This window comes from Neodiprion virginianus, chromosome 1 (genome assembly GCF_021901495.1).
Source record: "Neodiprion virginianus isolate iyNeoVirg1 chromosome 1, iyNeoVirg1.1, whole genome shotgun sequence".
Classification (NCBI taxonomy): Eukaryota; Metazoa; Arthropoda; class Insecta; order Hymenoptera; family Diprionidae; genus Neodiprion; species Neodiprion virginianus.
In genome coordinates, this window is record NC_060877.1 from 15,615,976 (window position 1) to 15,643,843 (window position 27,868).

Sequence of the window (27,868 nt, forward strand, 5' to 3'; positions counted from 1 at the left end):
CTGGCGTGATTAACACGCCTCGAAATCATTAATACGCTATTCCTGGGGCATATGCTCGATAGCTCAGTACCGCGGAGAGGGGAGGGGTAATTTTTGGAGAGAGAGAGAGACACTCGAAATATACATGCTATTTAACAAAAGTAAAATAAAATCTTATATTTCACAATAGCGGTGATACAAAACAAAAAAAAAAATATAATTCAAAAATCGCTCATCGCGAGTCTAAAACTAAATAGAAAATTACACGTAACCTACTCTATTTCTCACTCTAATGAGCTCGGGGCTCCCTAACTAAAACGTCCCTCGACGATCACAAAATCCTCATACGCAGTTCTCAATTTGCAAATTCGCCATTTGTTCTCCATGGCGATTACTGCTCGAAATGAAACTAAAACTAATTATTCGACGGTGCGCCGTCAGGTCTCGCAACTTAAAACACCATGCTCAAACTTCTCGTCTCAACTGTTGCGCAACGCAACGGCAATTTCGACTATACATCACCTAACCTCGACTAAACACTATCTTAACTAAAGGTAAACTTAACTAAGCGCAAGCACCACTACATTTAACTTCACCTAAACACAAGCTCAAAGTAACCCAACTCAAACTACCTCATCTTAAATAACGGGTACGGAACTCAATGCAGGCGCAACTAAACGTAACTTAAACTATACGCAATCGCAACGCATCCGAACTTAATTCTTTTCAAAATCCTCCAAAACGTTACCCGCTAATCCGAGCACTCCAATTCGGTACTTCCCGACCTACTCGAGAGGTGACACAAAAAAAAAAACGATAACGCGGCTCGACCCGGTACAGCAAAATTCGGCTATACTTGATTTCACTAACGAGAAAGATTCAACTGAAACCCGTGACTCTACTCAACTTTTTCAGAAACTCAAAATTTACTTTACTCTAACTCGCGTACTCAGGCTACGGTCATCAAGCAAGAGAATCGGCAAAAGAATTTCGAGTACTTTTCTACAACGCAAATCCAAAACGGCTATCCGTTACTCGGCAAGCCTTTTCACAATTATGCTCGAAATTCAATCGCGGGGATAGAAGCAGCGCTTACCTTCTACATCCTTGCAACCCCCTTTCCATTCCCTTCGCGATTTTTGGGCGACTCCATTGCTTCGCGAAACTCGCCCAAAACGTGACTACTAATCACGACCGCCAGAACTAGAGTGGTTTCAAAAACCTACCACCTGCCGCAACACGGATCTCGGTACGCCATCCCACACGTGACGTCATACCCCCAAGAATACGCAATAATCGATCCGTCATCGATTTCGTCGATCGCGCAACTCGACGCGCACCTTCGATCGCATCGCCGCGCAGAACTTAAAGCTAGCTCGCAATCTCGTCCTCCGCGCAGCTCCATGACGTCTTGGCGGTGAGCGTGGTGCTCCCTCGTCGCTAGTCGGTCCGTCGCAAGTTCGCTGGTCAATTGTTGGCGGGGTGAAGGGGAAGAGGCTGCGGCGCACCGGCCGCCAGCGGGAATCGCGTCCACCTTGGATTCCCGCGATGCGGGGATCTGCGTCGGCTCCCCTCCGCAGCCTCGACATCCTTCCTTCGCAATTGTCGCTAGTCCGCCACTTCGCACTTTCCTCGAATTCGGTGTCGACTTCTTGCCTGATGCCGTTGTAACTCGAAAAATAAAAAAAACAAAAAAAACTGAAATATCTTACGCTGGTCGCTAAAGTGTCCCCTCTCGTAGTTTCGGATGCGTGACTCTAGTCCTGGCGCTCTTTTCCAAAAACTTCGCGACTCAATTTCGGAAATTCCTAAATTTTTGATTCCGCCCAAGGTTCAAGGAGCCCCTTGTAACGGGCATCAAGAATGCCACGTTACAACTGATATCACAAATTTTGCAAATTTTTCTTATGTTTGATAAATGTGGTGCTATATAACATGGTTTCTATTTTGTTTCTATTTGATTAATCCCAATATGACAGAATTTTTTATGGATTATCTTTATTAATATTTTACTGTAATTCTCACTGAAGACTATTTTTTTCCTTTTCTTTTTGTTTTTTTTGCAATAGATGTTATTTTCCATAATAAGGTACTTATTGTTTTTTCAACATGTGTTGTGCCTCTGGTCGTTTTTTATATCTTCTATGCTTATAAAATGAACCCTTTTTTATCTGTCTTTCTCATTTTCATAGTGTTCGTAAACAGGATTTCTGCTGAGGCAGTCAGCTTCCGTGTTTTCCTTTCCGGGATTGTCTTTAATTTTGAAATTGTATTGCGATAGATATAATGTCATGTCACCCAATTCATCATCTGTTCTGTTTTCCATATTTGAATTTTCTAATGGTTTGTGGTCTGTGTAGACAAGGAATGTATTACCAATTAGCGAATGTTGCCAGAATTTTAAGCTCTCCTTAATAGCTAGATATTCTAAGAAAATTGCTTTCTTCTCTTTTTGTGAATCACTTAATTTTATTGGAAAGTATGCTACGGGTTTTTGCGTACCATCTTTCTGTGTCTGTTTCAAGATAGATCCGATACCTTTGATGCTCGCGTCTGTACAGATAAAAGTTTCAGCCTTATGGTTATAGATGGTCAGAATTGGTTTCGAGCACAAATACTCTTTTACTTTGCTGAAGGCAATTTCACAATTATTAGACCAATCGAATCTCACATCCTTTCTCAGCAAGTTGCGGGGAGGGTCGAGCAGTATTGAAACGTTGGGAATATATTTTCCATAGAAATTGACTTTGCCTAGGAATTGTCATATTTGTTTCCTATTTTGTGGTGTCGGGAAGTCTATTATAGATTTTAGATTATCTTTCAAGGGAGTTATAGTATCTTCCATAATGATGTGACCAAAATATTTGACTGAGTTAGCTACGAATCTGCATTTTGTCAGTTCAAGACGGAATCCTTCTTCCATAATTGTATATAGTAATTTCTTTAAGTGGTCTAAATGTTCGTCGAACGTTCTTGAGAAAATCATTAAATCATCTATATAGTTCATAACGAAATTTGATAAGTTGTATTTTAGAATTATATTCACTCAAATCCTTTGAAATATGGCCGGAGACGTTTTCAATTCAAAAGGTAGGCAGGTCCATTGATAATGACCTTCTTGCGTCACAAATCCAGTTTGTTGACGATCTCCAATTCACAATGGTATGGACCAGAAAGCTGAGTTTATGCCAAGCGTTGTCAAAAATTTGCAATCATATAATAGTTTTAACCATCAAATCCTCAATTAAGGGAAAGGGTTGCGATTGGGGTACTATTAGTTTATTTATATCTCTAGAATCGATACACAGTCTAGTCCTCTTTCCTTCATCTCTTCCATAAGTCAATGTGAATGGTGCTGCGACTGGGCTGCAGGATTCCTCAATTAAGTTACGTTTCAATAATTGAGCTACCTGTTTTCCAGTTTCCACTTCATCTTCTAACGAACATCTATCTATACGGTCGTTTGTAGCAATATTTATCTACTTGTAGGTCTATGGAAGCTTCGTAATTCTTTACTTTACCCACATCGTACTTGTCCTTTGCGAAAATACTTTTATAGTTATCTAATAGGGTATTTATCTTACTTCTTTGGTTAGTTTTTAACTTCCATATCCGAAGAGAATTCATCTATATTAATACCCTCATTAAAATTTACTTGAAATTAATCAGATTCATTTTTCATCTCAAGATCTTCTTTACTTTGTATGTTGTTTTTGTTATTGAATTTTGTTCTAATGTATAACTCATCTTTTGGTAAATTATCATTATTTTCTTTGGACTTTATTTCTTCTTGTAATTGGATATTTAAATTCCTATCATGGGTCAATCCAAATCTTTTTCTAGTATCTAGTGATAAGATCATATCATAATTGAATTCGTCATTGTTGTACACAAATGCATTGATTTTATCTGTAATGTTGAGTATATTTGCATTTACTGTTATTAAGCCATTAGTTTTACCCCTACCACTAATTGTTTTTATTGTGCTAATGAAGTTTCCTTTCATTAAATTTATTATTTTCACCAATTTGGAGTTTATCAGTATGATATTTGAACCAGAATCATAAATACCTCTGCATTCATAAATACCTCTGCATTCAGTATTTTCGTTTAGTATCACCTTGACCTCAACTAGGGTGGGGAAATCTAGTTTTTTGGATCTTTTGTGTTGTCAATTTCCAGTATAGTATTAGTCATTCTTTTTTGTTCAGTGGTTTTGTGTTTGTCTTCTTTGAACCAACACAAATCTTCATGGTGATATCTGTTTTTATATCCTCTGCTCTCATAAATTTCACATGGCTGTTTCAAATTGGATCTTGCTTCTGTTTTCATCATCTATGGTTTGTTTTCATTTACTTTGTTTGATTTCTTTCTCATGTTTTCATATATTCTTAACTCACTTAATAATTTAACTGGAGTTGTGGTGTCCTGTCTGTCAATTTTGTTTCTAACGAACGTTGGTAGTCCATCAGCAATTAGATCTACCAATGTTCTGTTATCCATATTTTTATTGGATTCCAATAATAAATGTTCTTTTTTTAATGCATACTCCAGAATTGAACAGGTGAAATACTTGTAGTTTATTGCAAGAGTGACAGATGACCAACCTCTATCTGCAAAAGTTGATAAAATATTTTCTTTCCATTTATTCCATTCGGAGTTTAATGTGTGTTCGATCAACATAGAGTTGAACCAATCCTTTACTCCATCATCCAAGAATAATCTCAGAGCTTCAATTTTTTCAACGTCACTTCCAATACACGATCGATCACATTCGCTTTTATATGTCTGTAACCATTGGTTTGCGCTCACTTTTTTCAATCAAATTTTCCGCACAGTTTGTTCAAATTTCTGTTTCCTCTCTTGTAGGTTCTTCTCTCTCACTAAATTTTTCAAGAAATTTCGTTAAGTTTTCAACTACTTGTTTCGCAGCAGTGCTTGGTGCAGTTTGTTCCGGGGTAGCAATATCTGCTAGCAGAAAGTCTTTGACTGCCATATTGCCACTTTCATCTTTATAGAGCGTTAGGATTTCATCATTTAGCTTTATCCACACATTTCTGCATTGAACACGTTTTTTTAATGTATTTGCAGTTTTTCTGAATTCTGGTAGTTTTATAATTTCTGGATGTTGTTTGTATGACTGATAACATTGTGAAATGTGGAATTTTTTTCCATCTTCATCGGTTATGGATTTGATTATAATGGTAATAGACTTGGGGTCCTCGTCGGCAGTCAATTCACATCCAAATTGTAGTTTCGCCATTTCTTCTACTCTTGTCCACAAACTAAGAGTTGTTGATTTGTAATATGTCGAAGGGTTACGGAAACAATAACAGACCGTGATTCGTCTAAAAAAAAGGCATAATTTATTCTGATAAAACAAAAACAAAAAAATTAATAATGAAATGAATGAAAAGCACCACGTGGGTGACTAATCTAAAAAAAAAGAATGTCCAACTGAATGTTCATGCTCCTTTCTTTTCTATCAATCTGAACTTCTTCTATTCTCTCCCCAGCTTCTTTTCTTGTCCATCTCGTGTCGCCACCACCCAGAGGTCTAATCCTTGAAGGCGCGTATGCGTGTACATGTCCACAAAGCTTACATATGTATATATATTATGTATATACACATATTATTCACACTCGCGGAATTTGTCTTTTTTTCACTAATGTGGATGGTCTATCTACCGATACGGGGCTGATAGTATCAAAATTAGATAATACTAAATAATTATTCATACTTATACATACTCAAAATATTTACACATATTTACAGTGTTTTCACTCTAAAATATGTATAGATATATACACAAGACGCGATCATCTTGAGGCACCAGATACCCTACCCCAGGTTTTGACCTGAGGTTTTAAATACTCCAGGTAATTTTGATTCAAAACCCCAAGGTAGGGTTTCCGTTTCACCATCCTGCAACCACCTCTTATCGTCGCACCAACTTGAAGCCGACTTGTTTTGTACAATCCTATTGACAGTATGGTTCCTATTTCTAATGAGGTGCTGAGGCTTTATAACATCTACATGTTGAAGCAGGCATTCCTTATAATCGTCAAACGTGATTGTTCTTAGGGTTGAGCCTTTGACCCCCTTTGCACGTTTCTTGTCCACATCCTCCATAGTTTGAAATGCAGAGAGTTTTGTGCGTAGGCCGACAAAGTCAGTCATAATCTCACCATTATTTCTATCCTTCATCAGACCCAAACGCTTCTTATTCACCCGGGAGATATCGTATATCCGTATGCATTGTCAAGGGGATAGTCTGAGGTATCAAAGTGCTCATCTACATCACGTTTGACGATTTCGTAGATGTTGGACACGTTGAACTGCTATATGAAGCTGTCAGTATCGGTATATAATAATTGGGCCTGATTATGAAACTTACTTCTAATGTAATTCTAATGAAAACCGTATAGTACGATTTTGGACAGGTCTAGAATGGTGGCGTCGATGTAAATGGTTTTGTTGAAATAGACCCTCAACCTTTTTATCTTGATGACAATTATGTTCTCATCGAACACGGTGCAGCTATAGAAGTTCCGACTCGCTATCAGACTCCTCGCCCCATCCTTACCCTCCCATCTTCGTACCAATTTTACATTTTTATGCTTTCGCAATTCTCCATGGTTTTGGCAAAATCCACGTTGTTCATTGGTTTGTAATTTGTCTCAAATTTGTTGTTTGATTTCAACTTTCGAAATCACGTGCACTTCAACCACAATCATACCGAAAGCTAAGCACTGCTTCAAATTACGATAGTGTAAGGTGCATTCATTTTTCGGTAGTAGTGTGGTTGCAAGTCTTGCCGATTTGCTACCTGGAGGTATAAAATGTTCAGGGCAGAGCGGTAGATCTTTATGCGCCTCGTGCAATTTTACCCGGTGTTACGTGCAGCTCTTGTTTAGTCGTGTGCTTGGCACGTTTTTTCTCTTTAACTTGTTTATTTTTTCGTAGGTTACTCAAACTCATTGTTAATGGTTATGGTTTTCTTTATTTTCTCTCGCACGTCCATGTAAATCGGGCGTCGCGAGATCTCTGGCTAACGCCACAGCGTGTCAACGGTTTTCGAGAGAGGGGAAAGGTCCCAAGCGCGCCTCTGGCGGCTGACGAGTCGCACGAGCGGCAACTTTGACTATATATACTGGCCAACGGCCTGAATACTGGGTAATCCAAGTCGACCTCGAGAATGTATCTAACTGGCGAATCATCGAAAATGGAATACCTGAATCTCTTTGTTGTCACACCACTCGAAAGAATCAAGGGGTAAATGCTTACTCATAGCCACACTGTACAGGTTGTTCACATCGAAATACGTTAAGTATGATTCCTCTTTTCTAGGACCGACATTAGCCCCCATAATCCGATCATTCGCTTGGGCGAAGCGATTCGAACACTGCGCCACACCACCTCGTACGCTTCTCTCGATAGACAACACCATTTGGGGGTCATCTAAGATTTGAAGATTGACCCTGGTATGCTTTAGCACAGCATTAAATGCAAGCCCCGGTGCGGTGTAGTAATGCAGGGGGTCTAACTCGTACGAATTCATACAACTACTGCGGAAATTTTCAAATATATCGGTAAGCAAAAGGACGTTTGTTTTGAAAAATAAAGCCGAGTACTCACCTAACGTATAGAATTTACCACAAACGTTTTTCGTGTGCTGATGATCATCCTCCGTTACGTGCGAATCGTTGAGGGTGGAATAGAAATCTTGTTTACGCGGTCATTCTAATTCATCCAGTTTTTTCCAACTATCAACGTACTCATATGGGAAAACACCTTTACGAGTCAACTCGAATTTTTTGGGGTCGCGGTAAAACGAATGAGTTATCCCTTTATCCGCCGCATCGATATACGAGACCAATTTCTCCACGCTACTCGCCATAAACCGCAACGAATTTATGACTCTCAAGCTCATGAAAGTTCCATCGACCATTTGCGTTAACGAGATATATTTTTCTTTGTTAACCGGCAGTAGAGTTATTCCACCGATTCTCTTCGAAACTAAAGATTTTATTACAAAATGGGAATCGTAACCCGACAAATTGTGAAACACCACCGGAATGGTGAGTGTCTTCTGGAAATTTAAATTGCACCCGTTGTGAGCGGGGCCGCAATATTCACCTGTGAAATGACAATGATCGTAGCATTTCTTGTCCTCCTGCAAGAAAGGTTTCTCGCAGATATAACAATTTCGCGCACGATCGCGCTGCACTCGGCTAAGACTCTCTATTGGAACAATGTTTTTTTATAATCGTTTCTACTTGTACAGCTAATTCACACAACTGATTGACAAACCAATACACGCAGTCAACTCCACGTTTACTGTGATACCCCGACAGTGTATCATTCATACGCGCGATGCACGTAGTATTCTGCACTGTACTGGATATGAGCTCGAGATCCATTCACAGATGGCTTTAATATACATTCGAGATTCGCATAAACAATGAATGGTGAAATTATTTTGTTTCTAAAATTTGAAAATTTCAATATTTCTCTTTCGGAAACACCATTCAAACTTTGTTGGATAGACTGCAATCTATCCTGTGATTTTCATAGCTGTTCTTGACTTCAAAGTGGAATAGGCATCTGTCACCAAAGAACTGTTTAGTCTTACATTTTGAAACTTGACTGCCTACTTACCGCGATAGATTGCTAATCCAAGCAAAGTTGAATCGAGGTATGAAATTGTCTATGTCAACGTTGTCGTCCACATGACTTCCAACCATGAGCAAGTGAATGGCAACATCATTCTGGCTTATCCAATTTTGACTCAGATGCAGAAGAACGATGACGCTCCCCCCCTGTACTGAGACACATTTACAAGGTTTTACCTTGACCCCGTATACATTTATTTTTAAATTATTCAGTTTTTCAAATTTATCCACGTCGCGCAGAGTCGTGGTGAAATTCATACATGTGCAGTCGAGTTCTTCGATCAATGGCTTGTAGGTGCTAGTTTTGGTTGAATTGACGAGCGTGGGGTGGCGAGCTGCAATTGCGGCTCACAGGAAACATCGCTCATTCTGGGTGTTGAGCACCACTTTTTTGTCTGTAATATCCTTGGGCTGCTTCACAAACGTGGAAATTCCAACACGAAGAGGATCATGGGAGCTCATATTACCACAGCATCGACTATTTCCCGCAGACTCTACCCAGAATCACGATGCTCAAAGTCTTCAACTTTGCTGAGCAGCCGCTCGATCATTTGATTTGTGAACGATTTTTCCAGGTCGGTCCTTGGAAAAATAATGCCGTTGCAACTGATGAAATATTTTGTTTCGACACTCACAGCCTCACCTTTTACATTTCCGAATTTAGCTCCAAGAATTACATATACTTTCACATTACCTCAATTTTCCTGCATTGGAGTTTTTAAATGTTCAGCGGCAACAACTCCAACATCCACTAAAAATTCATGTAAATCGCGATGTTGCAGATTCGTAACGATGCCGGTATGGATTCTGCTTTGAATAGCGCTATTAATATAACTCCACCGCACCCAATCACATACGTTGCTGCTGCTGCTACCGATGCCACCGCCTACGAAGGTACAAAGTTCTTAAGATTTCACCTGGCACGATTGCATCAGTGAGAGCGTATTTTGATGTTGAAATTTTTCGCTCAAACGCACCTTCGGTTTGTTCAAGACAGTGTTTATGAGGTACATATTTTCGAAACAGATATTTTTCCACCTAACGATAGTAGATCTGTTTCCTTCGGTTAGAGGTAGTGGGCATAGCAAGTTGTGACACTTTATTCTTCACAATAATGATTCGATAAAATAAATAAATTAGAGGTAAGATAGCACAGACAAAATTGTAAAGATGAACTTGTAAAGATAAACTGGTTGAAATAAAATGGTAGAAATAAAAGTGTAAATATAAATAATCAATAGTCATTCATTCGTCCAAACATTCACACAACTTAAAATACGCCTTCTATGCACAATACGCCAAAATGAAATGCTTTCCTTCTCTTGGTCTTCAAATGCTGTTCCTAGTCAAATTCTGCTTCTGCAACATGCGAGTCACTTGCCGTTTCTGTTCTTGTTCTATCCTTTGCTCTCGTTAGGTAGCTAGTTAGAATTCTGGTGGGCAGCTTCAGGTTTCGCAGACTTCGTTACTACTGATCTCTGTTCTGATGTACCAGTTGGATTCGGAGCTTGCACACGTTGAATTTGCGACAATAGCAGCAAGGACCGGAAAGATACCAAATATTCGGTGAAATTCGTATTGTGAATAACTGAACTATTGAACTTCTAACAAAACTGAAATTTCGACTACTGCGGAGGATTTCGTTGGAGGACTCTTCAGTTTGGCATCTTCTCGCAGAGTCCCTTGCTTCGCTTTTTATGCTCCGGATTTATCGCTCGTTCCACCACACTGGTCAGAGATTACTTCCCTTCAGTCGAGTCAAATCCGAAACATTCCCGCCCATATTCAAATGCTTATAATGTTACAAAGTTGTATGCACTCTCCATCTTCTCACCGAGATCAGCACATACTTGTTTATTCATATTTTATTATGATTGAAAAAATCAAACTTTTAATAACGACGATAGTAAAGCGAATGACTATACTCTCATTGTGCGAGCCGTTATATATCATATAGGCGGACCATGAGGAGCGTGGGGGCGTATAACATATTGGCACATGAAAAGGGTCACAGGCTTCAGGTATCTCTCGTTACGTCCATGAAGGGGGTTTACTCCCGAGCGGTATGAACAAACAGGTTCGGCTTCGCTTTTACGTACTAGACAACCGGAAGTTGGGATAAGTGTTGAATAAACTTGGGTATATTTGATATAACGATTATGTGTTTATTGCGTAGAAGTTGAAATAGCGGTAAGAATGAAGTGGGCTGTGCGAAAGATATATGAGATCTAGATGTGACGGTATTGAGAGTTAGATCAGGAGTGTCTCCAGAGACCAAATGTACGAGTGTAGAAATGGTGTGCGGATTCTGAAGCAAGGGAATGGAATTAGGTGAATAAGAGCGATAGTGAGTAGCGTGAGGCTAAATAGAGATAAGAGGACAGCACAGCGACGATGATATTATTATAAGAACTATGGAAGAGTTAGCGAGTAGGATAATAGAGAAAGGTGGTACGCTGGACGTAACAATCTAATGAGTTTTCACCCCGGAATCGCACGAGGACAATGAGCCTCCAGCGCGGCTTTCACCTAACTTACTCGAACCCGTTCAAAAAGGCAACATGCGTACATAACTGTAAACTTTTTAAAGATAAACTAGCAACATTTACTTGAGCTAAGTGAATTTTTTTCTCACGCTGTACATGACTAACTTTTCTTCTGCTGAAGGGGGTGCACTTGAACGAAGTGGTATGGTGAGTATCGCTCTTTATGAGTCCTAAGTATTTCTGACGTAGAAACCATTAGTTTTGAGAACGAAGTATGTTAGGAAAAAGGTAATACTTGATTTTTTTGTATACCCATTAGTATGAAACCGTACGTGACTAACTTTTCTTCGGCTAAGGGGGTGCACTTAAACTAAGTGGTATGGCGAGTATCGCTCCTTATGAGTCCCAAGAATTTCAGACGTAGAAACCATCAGTTTTGAGAACGAAGTATGGTGGTAAAAGGTTCATACTTGATTTTTTTGTGCACCCATCAGTTTTGAAACTGGACGTGATTAACTTCCTTCAGCTAAGGGGTGCACTTGAGCTGAGTGGTATCGCAAGTGTCGCTCGTTATGAATCCTCAGAATTTCAAACGTAGAAACCTTGTTTTAATCGAAGACTGTACCTAAGCCGGGCGCGCGTATCGTACGGCAATGCTACTGACTCTCGCAAATCTCGAGTATAAGGGATTAATTTTGTAAACTGCACTTGTACCCGGCGAATTCAGAACGCAAGTTATTTAATTTTGTGAACGTCTGATTTTTCAACGATGGATTAGCGACAGGGTGTCGCAATATTTCTTGTGAGTTTCAAGGTTTGTATACTTTTATGGAAATGTAAATGTATTGTGTCATTGATTTGTATACTTTTATGAAAATATAAATATATTGTGTATGAATTAATTTCGATATAAGTTATCATGAGTTACCTATACATCCTAAACCAAGCGGCAATCTTTTTTTCTCTATAACTCGCGAGGAGAAAAAAATTGGGTGGTGGGTAAGAGTTTGAGGCGAATTTACCTGAAGTAAATGAGTTTTCGTGTAACATAGCTGATTTTATTTCAACATTTGAACTTAGGGACCCAGCCGGATCGGCCTCCGAGTGTAATTTTCTATTATTTTTGAATTAAAGAGCGAGGAAGAATTGTTTTTATCTATAATTTAGCTAAAAGAAAGAGGAACAAGTCTTTTCGATAAATACCACCGCTTTGACTGAAAATTCATCATTCATCGAAATTTTTGAGTATCACGCGAAGGAGAAGTTTTAGTCTTTTCATGAAAATTATTCAACTTTTAAAAACATTTTTTGTATACTGATACTTTTAGTTCTTCGAAAAAATTATGTCATCTTCGAAACATTTTTTTCTTAGTGTTCAGCTTTAGTTTTAAAAATAATTATCAAACTTAAAATCATTTTATCGGTGCATACTGTAAAACGTTTCGAGTTTATTTATGCGACGAATATCGCGATCTATTTATACGTGATATGAAATAACGCGGTGATTTTACATAAACTCGAGTATTATAATTGTTTCATGAATTTCTTGTCTCGTAAGTAGAAAGGCGGGTTTCGGTCTCTGGACTCGGAAAAAAGGTGGAAAATATTTATTTGTTAATTATTTAATGAGCTCCTCGAAGAGGTTGCTAGAGTTTGACCCTTTAAGTTGGTTTTCGAAGCAGCCTAAGAAGTTGTTTCATCACTCTCATGTGCAATGGCACAAGTGGAATAAACCCATCATCACAGGCCGTATGAACGGTTGAGGGTCAAGCTTGTTCCGTGCTTGGGAAGCAAGACACAGAGTAATCACAACAATTGACGGAATTGTGAGGCGAGAAATTTGTTTTCAAAAAAGAAATCCTTTTGTTTAGGAATAATTAAATATTTTTGTCCCGAAGAAGTGGGATGTGTGACAGGAAAGAATGTCGTGAATTGACTTTTTCTGTAATGTCAAGAAATATTGTTGTAAGATGAGAAGGAATTGGTTTCTCTTATTTGACTCGTGTGATAACTTCACACATGCTAAAATTTCAATAAACTTTGACGATGGAGATCGACGTTGACGATTTATTATTAGGTTGTGATAATGCTTCGTCTCGTAAACGGCAAGACGAGATATTATTTCGTAATAGCGTGGTCGTCAGAAGGACGGTATTTGACGATAGAAAATCGTAGTTGACGAGTTATTATTTGGTATTAATAATGATTCGTTTCGCAAACGGCAAGACAGAATATTATTTTCGTGATAGCGTGGTGGTCAGAAGGAGGGTATTTTACGATAGAAAATCGTCGTTGACGAGTTATTATTTGGTATTGATAATGATTCGTTTCGCAAACGGCAAGACAGAATATTATTTACGTGATAGCATGGTGGTCAGAAGGACGGGAATTCTACGCAATTATACCGTCGCCTGTATCAAGACAGCCTGTCGCAATGCAGGAAGCTCTTTACAGGTTCAGGGGCCCTACCTATGGGTCAGAGGATTCCGAGACGATCACCGTATATGAGTTTCAGCGTCAGTCGCTATGCTGGCCTTTTTTCAGACACGGCTCCCTAATACCTGAGGACTTTTATTAAAAAGAGACGAAATTCCTTACATACGTTGAATACCCTCCTTCAATTGAGAGTGGTGTTCGAGGATCTTCGGAGTGACCAGTCCCTGTCTCGTGATCGTAGGGTTGTGTCGACTGCTAGCTCCTCGGTGAGATGTCATGGTCCGCCAAGCGAATGTACGGATGCGTCCGGATTCGGACGGAATAACTGATCTAGTCTGTGTATAGTGACGATATACGATAGATGATAGATGTCGAGATACCTTTGCACTCGACTTTTATACCCGTTGTGGCGTATGGTTTTGCTAATTTGGGGAATGTGATTGGCCATGTCCCTTGAGGAGGGAGCACGGTAAATCGCGTGCTTTGGTTGGTTTGTCGGTACGTGGTCGGGTCACCGGGTGTGTAATGAAATTTGGACTTGTTGCCGACAAGCGTAATATTTGGGGGCTAGGGGGAATTGTCAGGTGCCGGTACGCCGGCGAGGCGTCCCGTTACAAGTGACAGTATTTGAAAATAATTTCCAGAAACATTTTTACTCTGAGTGTATAAAATAAAATAAAACATATAGATTTTAAATAAGCATGGTTGACGTAAACGTGAACTGCTACAGTGAGTATAACGCAATTTTTAAAAAACTCAATTTTTCCACTGTTTATACATTCAGTGTTTTTCTAAATTGAAGGTGTCTCGACCAATTCACTTGGTTGACACCCTGTGAATGGGGAGATCCTCAGGCAACCTTCGCTTTTATTGAAGAGCTGGATGGTGCACATCTGACGACAAATTTGGACGTTGGTGTTAAGGGGCTGCTGGTGACCCTTAACGGGGGAACCGCATACCTATTGATTAGCCACCGGTATTTCTACTGGTGGTTCAAAAACAAGGTGAGCAGGCCCCTCTACCTAACGCCGAAAATTACATATATGAGGGGCTGCAAACTTTAGCGTGCCCATCCAGCCCACCTCATTCATCAGGTTTCTCTACTATAAATCTAAACGACGAAGAAATTTCCGAAACACGGGAGCTCGCGGAGGCTCGCTATAGGGCTCAGGTCGAAACTAAGGAGATATATCCGCAGCCACGGAGCGTTTGAAGACGATATCGCCACGGACGATGATGATGAGGATTTAAACAACACTCAGCTGGTGGCCGTTGCGGAGAGGTAGGCTGAGGAGGCCAACAGGGATTGGAGAGCCGACGAAAACGTCGAAATGGTCGCCAAGCCGGAGGATTTTGTTCTCCCCGTGATTCTCAACCCGATGGACTGGTATCATCGGGTGGCTCGGTGGATCAAGCTGCTCCCCAACGACCGGGCGAGGCTGCGGCTCCCAGCCAAGAGCGATGAAGAAAGTATTGAGAGTGACGAGGGGTATTTTTAATTTTGGTATGTTGATAACTGCAGTGTATACTACTGTCTTGCGGATGTGGGATTCAAGAGCAAGTGGGTTAATGAACACGACTTCACGGTATGAACACTCTTTATTTTCCCGTCTTCTCTGGCCCTCTCGTCCAGACGCTCTGCCCGTCTCGCCACACATTCGTCCGCCGCGCTCTCACTCGCACCCTCGCACCCGCGCACACGCACGCACACGGGCCCGCTCCCATCGCCACGCACATACACCACAATAACAAAGAGTGATGAAAAAAGTAATTCAGAATACTAATCATAAGAATACTAAGGAATAATTTTCCTTATTTTGTATGTATACAAATTGTAAATTTGCTAAATTTTTTTTTATATGATTCTACAACCTAAAAAAAAGCACCCACCATTTTTTTCAGATATTTCGTCGCAACCATTTTTTTTTTTGAATGTTACAAACATAACATATGTATTGTATATGTACAAAATACGAAAAATTATTCCTCTAAAAAAATATTTGAAAAATACAAAAAATCAATTCTCCACTCTGGACCATGGCTCAAAATATTTGTTTTGGGACCTACAAATTATGTTAATTTTTGTGAAAAAATAAAAAATGGCGTTTTTTTCAGGACCATAAAAGGGTTTGTAACATTTTTTAAAAAAGAATGATGGATCGAAGAATCTGAGAAAAATGGTGAGTGCTTTTTTAGGTTGTAGAATCATACAAAAAATAACGAAGAAAATTGGTCGGGGTCAAGGAAAATGTTCACTCAGTTGGCATGGAATACCTCATATATAGTTTAATTGTAAGAATATTAAGTATAAGATTAGCTGTCGGTTTAGCTATAAGTGGTTATAATTATTTATCAACGATTTTTTCCCCCCACCTTACTTCTAAGTTTATTTTTCACATTATTGTACGTATAATAATTTTTATAAAAATAAAAACTATATATTTTACACAATTTCATTCCTCTCATAAAAAAACATCCTCGTTTTAGTTTTCACCCCCCCCCCCCCCCCCCCCCTTCCCGCTGTACTTTTGAGATACTTTGCATTCGGTGCAGTCCTTAACCTGCACAAAGTCTGGTTCATAATACGGCCCACAACATGGAAAGATGAATGTGTGTAATGCTGTCTACACTTAAGGTTACCTGCGATGTCTTTGTTTGTTCTCATAGTATCAGAGAGTTTGCCCCAGGTCCACAAATCATCAATGGCATGAGGTGCGTGAGTGAGAAGGAAGTCCGTAGTAAAGCAGGTCATGTCCTCCTTCTGGATGAGGCATAAATTCCCATTGAGTTGCACATAAAGCTCCAAAGATTTTTTGGGGGAACTATGACACTGCTGGAAGTACCACATTTTATACATTAGCACGTTTTCGAAGGCGCAGTGGTAACTCGCTACTTTGTCATGATGCTTACGTAATGTCCAATAAGCAACCAGAGGATCTCACCATTCAGGGCACTCCAAATCTTCAGGATTAATAATGAGTTTTACTTTATCGATGATACTTTGAAGCCTTTTTTTTTACCCTTTACGTACACGTAACTTGCTTCGCGGAGGACTTTTTTGATCAGCTTTTGAGCATCTTCGTATGGGAATTCTCCATTGTCCCATTCGAACCCATGATAATTTCTAGTTAACCATGCATTCGAGATTCTATGCTTCGAAGACAATCCAATCCATTTGCAGGGTGGTTGATACAGCATACAAGCCGTGTGTTGTATGCCATCTTCGTTCCATTCAATAGCGATCGCTGTGAACTCCTTCACCGCGAATTGATTACCGGCGTAGGTGAATCCGTGAAGATCGGCAATGATCTCCATGATTTTTGAATCGCTGTTCCTTGAATCGTGAGTCTCTCTCTCTCTCTTTCCGGATCGGTCTCTCGCCGCGAATTCATTTTTTTGACTGGAAAATGAAAAGTTTGAAATTAAGAAATGAGACTTTTTTTTCATCTAATTACCTTGTTGAATAAAAGTTCTGCAGGAAGCTTGCCGCAGAGGATGTTCGAATCGCTGTTCCTTGATTCGTAAGTCTCCCTCCGGATCGGTCTCTCAGCGCACAGACGCGCACACACTCAATAACGAAAAAAAGAATGTTAACACTTCTTTACTATGACGGCGCACAAGAAGTGGTGAATTCAAGAAAAGAAAAATCGCACGAACGGTTCTTTTTTGAATGAGTATAGTTCAGAGTAGTATGTTAGTAGTATAGTACACACGCACGACTTGACTCAGCAAGAAGTCGAAAAACGTATAAAGTACCTGCTGAAGAGACCTTGAGGGTGTATAAGCCACAGATGTCACTGTGGAGGGAGTGCTGCCTACTCAAACACGCAGAAGATTCACCCGTACCTGCCGAAGCATGTGGGAAAAGAACATCCCTTAGCGAACATTCATTCTAGCGGTCGATTTTCTCACGCGATTAGTTACATGAACGGGAAATTCGGGGACTCGCTCTGGCGGGCAATCGGTGAAACGAGTTACCTCCCCCGGCTACCTATTACTGATTGGCGACTCGCTCGTGGCTAACTATAGGCGAGCGGTGGCTCCTCTTGCGGCCGAACAAGTTATCGGTTAACTACTGCATGGTTGATCGGCTGGCGATCGGTAAAGTCGACCGGTCACTGTAATTTACGATCGGTTTCTGAGATTTGAGGGAATCTTCTCATCTATATGGCAAAAGTCAGCAATCGGTATGAAGGGCGATCGGGTGGCGATCGGTCCCGATAACTACCCAGCAAACACAGTTTCGAAAAAAATATGGAAATATCACGTAACGCGTGTTCTCTTAGATGTAACATTTACATCCTTAACTTCATGAATGAAGCGGAGTTTGTTCTAAAATTTGTCGTCCTTTTATTAAATCGAAGTTATGAATAAACTACGAGTTACCGTTACATAACATACTCAGCTCATAGATGTAACTAACATAACTTTGGTTTCATATCAGTTACGTATAAGAGTCGAAAATGCTACGAGTTATAATCTCGTAACATATACGGTTTGTACATGTAACTATTACAAACTTTTATCCCGTAGAATTTACATTAATGCGCTGATTATGTTACATAATTATTATTCATACTTTCTTCATATTTGGGATAAATTTAAATGACAATAAAGTTGTGAAGATATATTCTCCATTTTATTTGCAGAGCATGTTACATGAATTTTCTTAATCTAGTATATATTATCTGTTCAGTCTTCAAATTATTATTCAGTCATTGCTTCTTTATTCCTTATTAGAGAGAGCATAAACTTTTGAAAAAAAAACAAAATTACATTTTCGAACAAGATGTAATGGAAATTAAGAAAATCACAATCAAACGATATTCTTTTTACTTGTTCACACTTCCAATTGTATTGCGAAACTTCCGCACGAATCTTTCGATATATTACAATCATAAGAGTTGTACACTTTTAATTATACGATAGTGTGAATGACAATTTTTTTTCATTTCTATGAATCGTGCGCCTTAAGTTTATTTTTTACTCAGCCAAAGTTTTTTTTAGGAAATTAAAAAAGAAAAAACAGAAATAAAAAAGTAATCATTTTTTAGATAAATGATAAACAATGAAACGAAAATAACGAAAATAGTATTCTAAACGTACTCTGCGGCCCTGGTGGAGCCATTCCTTAGCCTCGTTTTCGAAATATTTATCTGTGCAGGCGAACGGTCGTTTGACAGCTTCTGAAAACAACAAACTAAAACAGAACAGTCATCTTATAATATCACCTTTTTATCAGATTAAAAAGTGTAATGAATATATACAAATCATTTTTTAAATTACACTTGTTGAGTACGTGTTCACTTTTAATAACGCCAACGATTCCTAAATCACATATTTTGAAGTTTCCACGCTGCCCGCACCATGACGACTGTTTCGCGGCTTCTGGCCCAAAAACTTTTTTTAGGATGCGCACAAGACAATTTTTTGCCGAGCTCCCTCCTGCCTGAGTAAGATAGGACGACTAGAAAAAAAAAAAAAAAATTAACTTGTATGCCTTGCAAGGCAAATTTTTTGAATCATCTCAAATATTTTATTCATAAGCATTCTTGTTTTATAATGTTAAGTAGACATACCAGAAGTTGCTTGAGATCTGCAATTGTTGAATGCATTTCAAATTCTTTTATTTCCTCTATTGTTCATAGAGGTGGAACAGCTGCAACATCTTCATCGTTGGTGGTGGGTGTTGGCAGATTGCCGATGAAAAGTAACGCGGTGGTTTCGCACAAGCTCGAATATCGTATTAATTTTAAGAATTTCCTGTCTCGTAAGTAGAACGGCAGGATTCGGTCCCTGGACTCGGAGAGAAGGTGGAAAATAGTTACTTATTAATTCTTTGATGAGCTCCTGGAAGAGGTTGCTAGAGTTTAACCGTTTTAAATTGGTTGTCGAGATAGCCTCAGTAGTTCTTTCATCACTCTCATGTGCAATGGCACGAGTGGAATAAACCTATTATCACAGGCCGTGTGAACAGTTGAGGGTCAAACTTGTTCTGTGCTTGTGAAGCAAGACACAGAATAATCGCAATAAGTGATTTACTCGTGAGGCGAGAAATTTGTTTTCCAAGAGGAAATCTTTGAATAATGATTATGTTATGTCCCCAAGAAGTGGGATCTATGACAGGAAGGAATGTCGTGAATTTACTTTTCTTGTAATGTTACGAAATATTGTTGAAAGGTGAGAAGGAATTGGTTTCTCTTATTTGGTTTGATAATGATTCGTTTCGCAAACGGCAAGACAGAATATTATTGACGTGATAGCACGGTGGTCAGAAAGACGGTGTCTGACGATAGAAAATCGTTGTTGACGAGTTCTTATTTGGTATTGATAATGATCTGTTCTGCGTATGGCAAGATAGAATATTATTTATGTGATAGCGTGTTGGTCAGAAGGACGGTGTTTGACGCTAGAAAATTGTCATTGATGAGTTATTATTCGATGTTGACAATGATTTGTTTTGCAGATGGCAAGACAGAATATTATTTATGTGATAGCGTGGTGGTCAGAAGAACGGGAATTCTACGCAAATATACGGTCGCCCATATCAAGACGACCTGTCGCAATGCAGGAGGGTCTTTATAGGTTCAGGGGCCCTACCTATGGGTCAGAGGATTCTACTATCCGCCAAGCAAATGTGCGGATGTGTCCTGAGTCGGACGAACAACTGATCTACTCTGCGTACGATATACGATAGATGATGAATAGATGTCGAGCTACATTTGAGATCGATTTTTATACCTGTTAGTCGTCTAATTTCGCAGATTTTGGGAATAGTGATTGGCCGTGTCCCTTGAAGAGGGAACGGTAAATTGCGTGATTTAGTTGGTTTGTTGGTACGTGGTGGGGTCACCGGGTGTGTCGCAAGATTTGGGCTTGTCTCGATAAGCATAATATTTGGGGAGCTCGGGCTGACCGTCAGGTGCCGGTACGCCGGCAAGGTGTCCCGTCACAATATGTTATAAATAATTCATTAAGTTATTGATATCGGTATAGTCAACAATGCGATATGTACAGGAAGGATACAATGCATACCATAAATATAGATATTTTCATGAGACAAACTGATATAAATATTTTAAGGGCGTTGCCTAGCTAGAAAGCATGGGCTACTCCGCTTCCCACGCTCACCGTGGCGAGAGAGAGAGAGTAAAGAAACAAGTGAGACGGAGCAGCTGAGCTGTCGCCGGAGTGGAGCTGTTGACGCGGGCTAGCCTCCACCACCCCTCACGGGTATTCGCTTTTAAAATACTTTTAAACAGCCCAGTGTGCCGCGCTCGGCACGACGCAGCACCTGATGGATAATAGAAAAAAAATAGACTTCTTTCAGATTCCACTTGAAAAATTCACAAGTAATACAGAATTCAATAATGAACCCGAAACTATTTTTTTTGTAATTTAAAAACTTGTCATTAATGAGGTAAAAATCGTGAAACATTTGAATTGTTTATGAAAATTGGGATTTTCAATAATGTCCAACATGACATTTTTTTTATGAAAGCTTATTCGTTTACCTCCAGAATGCACTGTAAACGATATCTTCAGGTCGAATAGAACCGGATATATGCGCGCTCCTTTTTCTTCAAAATTGAATGATTGACATGTGAAAAAAAGTATGAATAGATTGAGAAAATACGAGGTCATTCTTTGATTTATGTGACGTAGAATTCCCCGTACGAATGTTGATATAGATATACATTTTTAATATTTCAACGAAAATTACATTCATCGGCGTCCGTATTTCTACGTAATGCAATCACGTGACTGGTAATAGTGTAATAACCGGTATTCATAGTCAGGTTCTATTTGCAGGACTGTTTTGAGTCAGCTCAAAGCATAGCTTGATCGCCTGAGAGCTGTTCCGAATACAGTCTCGAAAGTAATACGTAACTATGAATACTGGCCAGACGTCGTCACAGGTCATTTTAAATTGAAAATTGCAACGAATAACTGTTAGCAAATTCATGATATAACAAAGAAAATATCATCAATCTCCCAGGTCTCACCACGTGGAGGTCGCTATCAAACAGAGACCCACCTAACCCGTCCCTACCTCCCAACCATGATCGGGTTTGCACCAAACAAATACAAAATGATAAAAAATGATATAAAATGATAAAAGTGAAATTAAATTCGTTCAAACTTAATAAACATAATCACGAAATCTGTATGAAAAGGATCTCATAGAAATTAAATTGAAACAATATAAGTGAAACGTGACAGTAATCTTGATATAGAAAATTCATATCATAACAAGGCGTCGAGCATTGTATACATCATATGGCTAAATAAATTCTATAGAAAGCGCAAACTATGGAAAGTAGTACGTCACGAGTGCAGGTCACAGATAGTAATGGAAAAATAGGCTATAGAATATTTACATAATATATAGGTATACACGCAGTTTGGTCAGACTGCAGAAAGTATTCCTGGAATGAATAATCAAATATATAATTATAACGATATGACTAGTAAATTTATGGCATAGTAATACACATAACTAATTGAACATAAATCACAGAAATATTGCACGTAAGCTATATACAAAGATATTATATTTATGTACATATATACTGTGACGTGGATTTTTCCTGCACCTCGGCCACTCGGAGAAAATGGTCGGGAACTTACCACGTGCACAATGAATCGGCGTCCACGAGGTATCCTGGACCTAAAAACAATATCGCCAAATTTGGTGGGCGCCTGGCGTGATAAACACGCCTCGAAATCGTTGATGCGCTATGTCGCGACGATACACTCGGCAGCTCAGTACCGTGAAAAGGGGAGGGGTGAAATTCGGGCAGAGAGAGACACGAAAGAAGTACGCCAACACGTTATCGTACAAAGAAATAATAAAATCAATTACCATATTTTCTTCCAATAATAATACAAAAAAAAGACTAATCACAATGACGAAAAAAATGAATTCTTCCAACGTCGCCCACCGCGACGCACACTACAAGACGGAAAATAACCAGGCCACAGTCACTCTTCGCGATTCGAAATACTCAGCAATAGAAATAATGAATCGTAATTCGCTATTCGCAAGTCCTACTCACTTACGTAGAGTTAAAAACAAAAACAAATAAGAATAATATACCAGAAAAGAAGAAAGAACACGTGACTAAATCTAAACGGCCTGTTATGCCTTCTCGCGCTAGTCGCTGTCTGAAAAATAAACAATAACTCAAAATTAAAGACAAATGGTGGCTCTGCCTTCGCACGCGCAACTCAGGCTACGGTCACCAAGCAGATTTATCAGCTAAAGAATTTCAAGTACGTTTGCTAGCGCAAATATGGCTATCCGTTCCTCGGCAAGCCTTTCGTCTCTATGTCTCGAAATTCTCTCGCAAGAATATTAGCCGCGCTTACCGCTCCACATCCAGTGGACAAAACTGCCAACTCCCTCGTGACTTCTGCAGCTCATCGTCACTCGCAACTGCACTCTTTTCCCGCAATGGAACAAAAAAACCAAGACGCTACTTTTGAACAGTGCCTTCGTTAGCCGCCAGAACTAGAGTGATCTCAGATGGCCGATCGGACGCAACGCCGATCTCAATACGCTAATCCTTCGTGACGTCATCACCCTAAGAATGCGCAACAATCGATCTGTCATCGAATTCGGAGATTGCGCAACTTGACGCGCACCTGTCGTCACTATACGGCGCAGAACTTGCCGCTAGATCGCGATGTCGTCTTCCGCGCAGCTCTACGGTGTCCTGGGGTTAAGCGGGGTGGTGCTCCCTCGTCGCTAGCTGGTCTCTTGTGGTTGCCTTGGTCAGGTGTGGGCGAGGTGAGCGCGGAGGCTGCGGCGTGCCGGCCGCCAGCGGAAATCGTGTCCGCCTTGGATTCCCGCGCTGCAGGGATCTGCGTTGTCTCCCCCTCTGCAGCCTCGGTATCCTTCCCGCACGATCTCCGCGATGTCGCCTTGCCTCGACATATCCTCGGCGTCGGAGTTGGTTGCTGACTCGTGGCCGGTGCACTCAAAAAAAAAAAAAAATAAATAAAACAAAAACCTGGAATATCTTATTCATAATCCTTTATTACGTCCCTAAAGAAGCTCGGATACGTGACGCCAGTTCTGGCACTCTTTACTATTATCGCGACTCGATCCCCGAAACCCTTATCCCGGGATTCCGCCCGAGGTTCAGGGAGCACCTTGTAACGGGCATGTCTGGCCGAAATGCCACGTTACAATACATATATTTATATTACAGTTTTTTGTCGTCTATCGGTCGTGAATTTACTGTTGCTTACGCATGGCCTTCTAGGCTTTGATGATTTGAGGAGGTTCGTGGATTGAGAGTTGTCGGGCGCGTCTAGAATCTACGATCTCGGGTAACAAACAAAAGTGAGACAAATCTGCTAATTTATTCTCCATTTTTTCGGTCCAGAATTTATCGTCACGTTTTATTTTATCAAAAATCAATCCCTTTGGCGTCCAAACTATAAAGTAGCACCACTTCCTATTCGTAATGTGTAGAAGACCTTGGACCTGATACATGTAATTATGAGAAAGCTCTAGTTTGGCTCTTCCACCGATTATGTTCGTCTTAAATATTTATTGTGTATTCCAAAAATTTATCGAGCGAGCGCACAGTGCGGCCAAAGGCCCCTTTATGCGGCCAAAAGTCGAAAAAAAAAGTTTTTAGTTGTGGATTTTTTGTCATTGGGTTGGCTAAAGGAGTCCCCTAGGAGACGGGAAACGTTCATAGTAATGTCCCTTGCCTCAAATCCCCCCCATAATCTCAGTCTGAATATGGCCTTCGCCCCAACGCTACTCGACGGTAAGGAAAGTGCGACTGGCGACGCGTCGGATAAACAGGCGTCAAATTTTTGTTTTTGAAGCGATTTGAACGAAACAAAATGGATTCTACAGCTGAAGGTGAGTAGAATAAGTGAAAAAAATTCCGAATATAAATTCCTGAATAGTACATTGTTAGAAGGGGATATGTAAGGACTATTTTTTGGTTATTTTTCTCGAATTGAATGGATTCGATTGAGTGAATACTTTTTCATCTTACTACATCTTGCTCTCTAAGTCATTTGAGGTTTCAGATCAAAGTATCATGTACTAAATGAAATCAATTTTAACTGCCTGTTGCTGCCCGTTCAGTTTTTGTGCACTGTATTACAAAAAAAAAGTCAGATATTCGTTTCAACGATCACAGTAATACATGAAAAACAAAATGAAATAAAGCATAGAATTCAAAAACCAAAGTGAAAAACAAAGATAAAAGTGAGCCTTCGAAGGAAAACACATCCATACAGTAAATCAAAAGAATATGAGAAAGAGAGACAGGGTTATACGCAGCTGCGTCATGCTATTGATGATAACAATTTTCGGCAGTATGCAGTAAAATTAGCTGAAGACATTGTACAATAATATCCTTGGTATCATATGCCCACTTTGGTTCACAAACTTTCGATTCATGGCCCCGAAATAATGAAACATTCGGTTTTACCGATCGGTCAAATGTCCGCAGATGCGCAGGAAGCCTGTAATAAATTTTTTAAGATCTACCGCATGAATTTCGCAAGAAAACATTATCGTCAAAAAACGTTGAAGGATGTTTTCAAACGATTTTTGATTGCGTCTGTCCACAAATCTTCAGCTGTCGGAGATTACCCATGAAACCACTAAAATCTTTATCTGAAGACTATATTAATTTGTTGGCTCCTCCAACTGTGAATAATCAAACGGAACTACAATATTATGACAGTTCTTCGGCCTCAGAAACCGATACAGATATAGAAAATTGCAATTGTGACGAGATTGGCAATGCAAATTTTTTCATGTAATATTATTTTCTACACCTAACTTTTAAATATTTTATCCATTACGCTTCTGAACTCTTCATATGTAATGTGAGTTACCATGGTAAATGTCAATAAAAATATAATAATTTTTTCAGAATTTTTTTCCTATATAACATCGCCATATTGCACCCCGCCATTTTTAATTTGTTCGTTCTCAATTACATACCCTAACAATCTCGAAACAAAGACTTTCAATCAATCGCCCAATTCATTTAATTTTTTATAAGTTTTTTCGTATTATATGACGCCATACTAGGTCGGCCATCTTGAATTTGCTAATTCTGATGATGAATTCATAATCAGCGACCCCAAAAACCCCCATATACCAATTTGTGGATCATTCTCTACGTTTTTCGACTTTTGGCCGCATAAAGGGGCCTTTGGCCGCACTGTGGAGCGTAGCGAGCGAGCAAAATTGCCGAATTTTCAACCGAAATCCCACGAAAAGTACTGATATCCCCAAAAAGCACCTCTGATGCGAAAACCTTTCGCCAAGTATAGTAATGTAACAGCCACCCACAAAACAGCCACCTACAAAATAGCCACCTACTAAACAGTCACCTACAAAACTGTTATCAAATCAGATACCACTGCCAAGTATAATTTATTTAGAAACTAATGATGATTTTGATATACTTTAACTAATGATGACAAAAAAAAAAATTGAAATCAAAATTGAAATCGGGAAAAAAAAAAGTTGGAGGTCGTGGTACTTGGCAGGTTTATATTGCGATTACAACATTGATATAGCTCGTACTTTTATTTCCGTGTGCTTGTTCTGAAAAAGCCCACCAAGTACCACTACCTCCAATTTTTTTTTTTTTTCTTTTGTCATTATTAGTTATTGTATATCAAAATCATCATTAGTTACCAAATAAATTGTACTTGGCAGTAGTATCTGATTTGATGACAGTTTTGTAGGTGGCTGTTTTGTAGGTAATGTATGCATGTATGATTACCCCAGAATTACGTCAAGATTATTTCTTAAAACAAAACGCGCGTATTTCAGTGGCCTAATACGTTCGCGCCGTATTCACTTTGTATGGAAAATTTTGCCGGATAACCTATAATATAACCTTGGATACTTAGGTAGTCACAATAAGTGATAAGAATATTCCTTTTGATCGACAAAGTGTAAACACTAATGCAAATTCCCGAATAGTGATTGCGATCATTCAACCTGAACACGTAACAAATTGATGACATATTTCAGCGACTGATGCAAACCGGACTAGTACCACACGTCACAATGCATTCTAGTTTATATTTTCGTATGTATAAAAAACTTGAGAATGAATTTATACTGCTATTATGAACAGCAATATCGGCTCTTGAAAGTACCTCCTTAGATTAAAGCCCTGCGATTATTCGTACTCATGTGATTGAATCTCGAAGTCAGAGAGGGTGCGACATCAATCATATAAATAATTCGATTTACCTCATTTTTTCCGAGAGAGACATCGAGACGCTTGATTGTGTACGGACGCTGGTCCGAAGTGCTCTGTTTTAATTTCCTGAATTGTTGCTGCTTTCGCAGTGCTTACGTACTGTGTTGTCTAAATATACTTGAATCTCGATTTATTCTACGATTTGCATAAATAAACAAGTGATATCCGTGCGACAACTTTTATTTAATCAGTCATAAAATCAACCCGAGTCATTTTGGAGGTTATGTCGGCTGTGGAAAATCGCGGGCCTGAAAATCCAACTCCGGGAGAAAGTGCTGCCAGCTGTACTCGCAAAAGGGTACCTGACTGCATGAAATTTACTCCGAAGATACGTCAACAGCAAGTCATACCCTGCACCGATCAAAACAAATCGAAAGGTAGACTACCTAAACCTCTCACATTTACTCGTGAGAGAGCTAGTTCCTGCGGACAAATTGAAGACTTTTTCAAGAGGAAAAGATCAGAAGAAGACGGGTCAGAGTCGTCGATGCCTGATTTTACTGAATGCTCGCAACAAATGAAAAAAATGCATACAGGTCTTCATCATTCACTAAGTAACATGGACACGGAAACGTCCCCACACACTGCCCAGCCTACTGAGGTTACAAACAGCCAGACAACTTCAGTAGTATATACTACTGAGAATATGTCCCCTGAGGCCCTGTCCATTGCCAAAATGTTTGAGAGACTAACTGAACATATGAACTGCAACAACGCAAAGCTTGAAACACAAATCATGCAAAGCCAACTGAAGAGTGAACATGCAATTGATATGATAAGACTAGAACAAGGTGCCTCAAAACGCCAAAAATAGCTAAATATTCTGTCCTGGAATGCTAGAGGTCTACAAAATCTGATAAAGCTTCAACCTCTCTAGAATTTCGACATTTACTGTATCTGCGAAACTTGGGAACTGGCAATTTCAATCTTCCCTCTGAGTGGCATGAATACACCACCCTAACCTCACCAGCAATCAAAGAAAAGAATATGGGACGAGCAAGCGGCGGGATAGCTATAATTGCT

At 39.5% G+C, this 27,868-nt stretch overlaps 1 protein-coding gene across 2 annotated transcripts in view; it reads left to right on the forward strand.

The window, feature by feature from the left end:
- The window catches only part of LOC124310541 (arylsulfatase J), an 876,378-nt gene that overhangs the window by 457,890 nt on the left and 390,620 nt on the right, over nucleotides 1-27,868 (forward strand). The gene's annotated exons all lie outside the window — the stretch shown is intronic.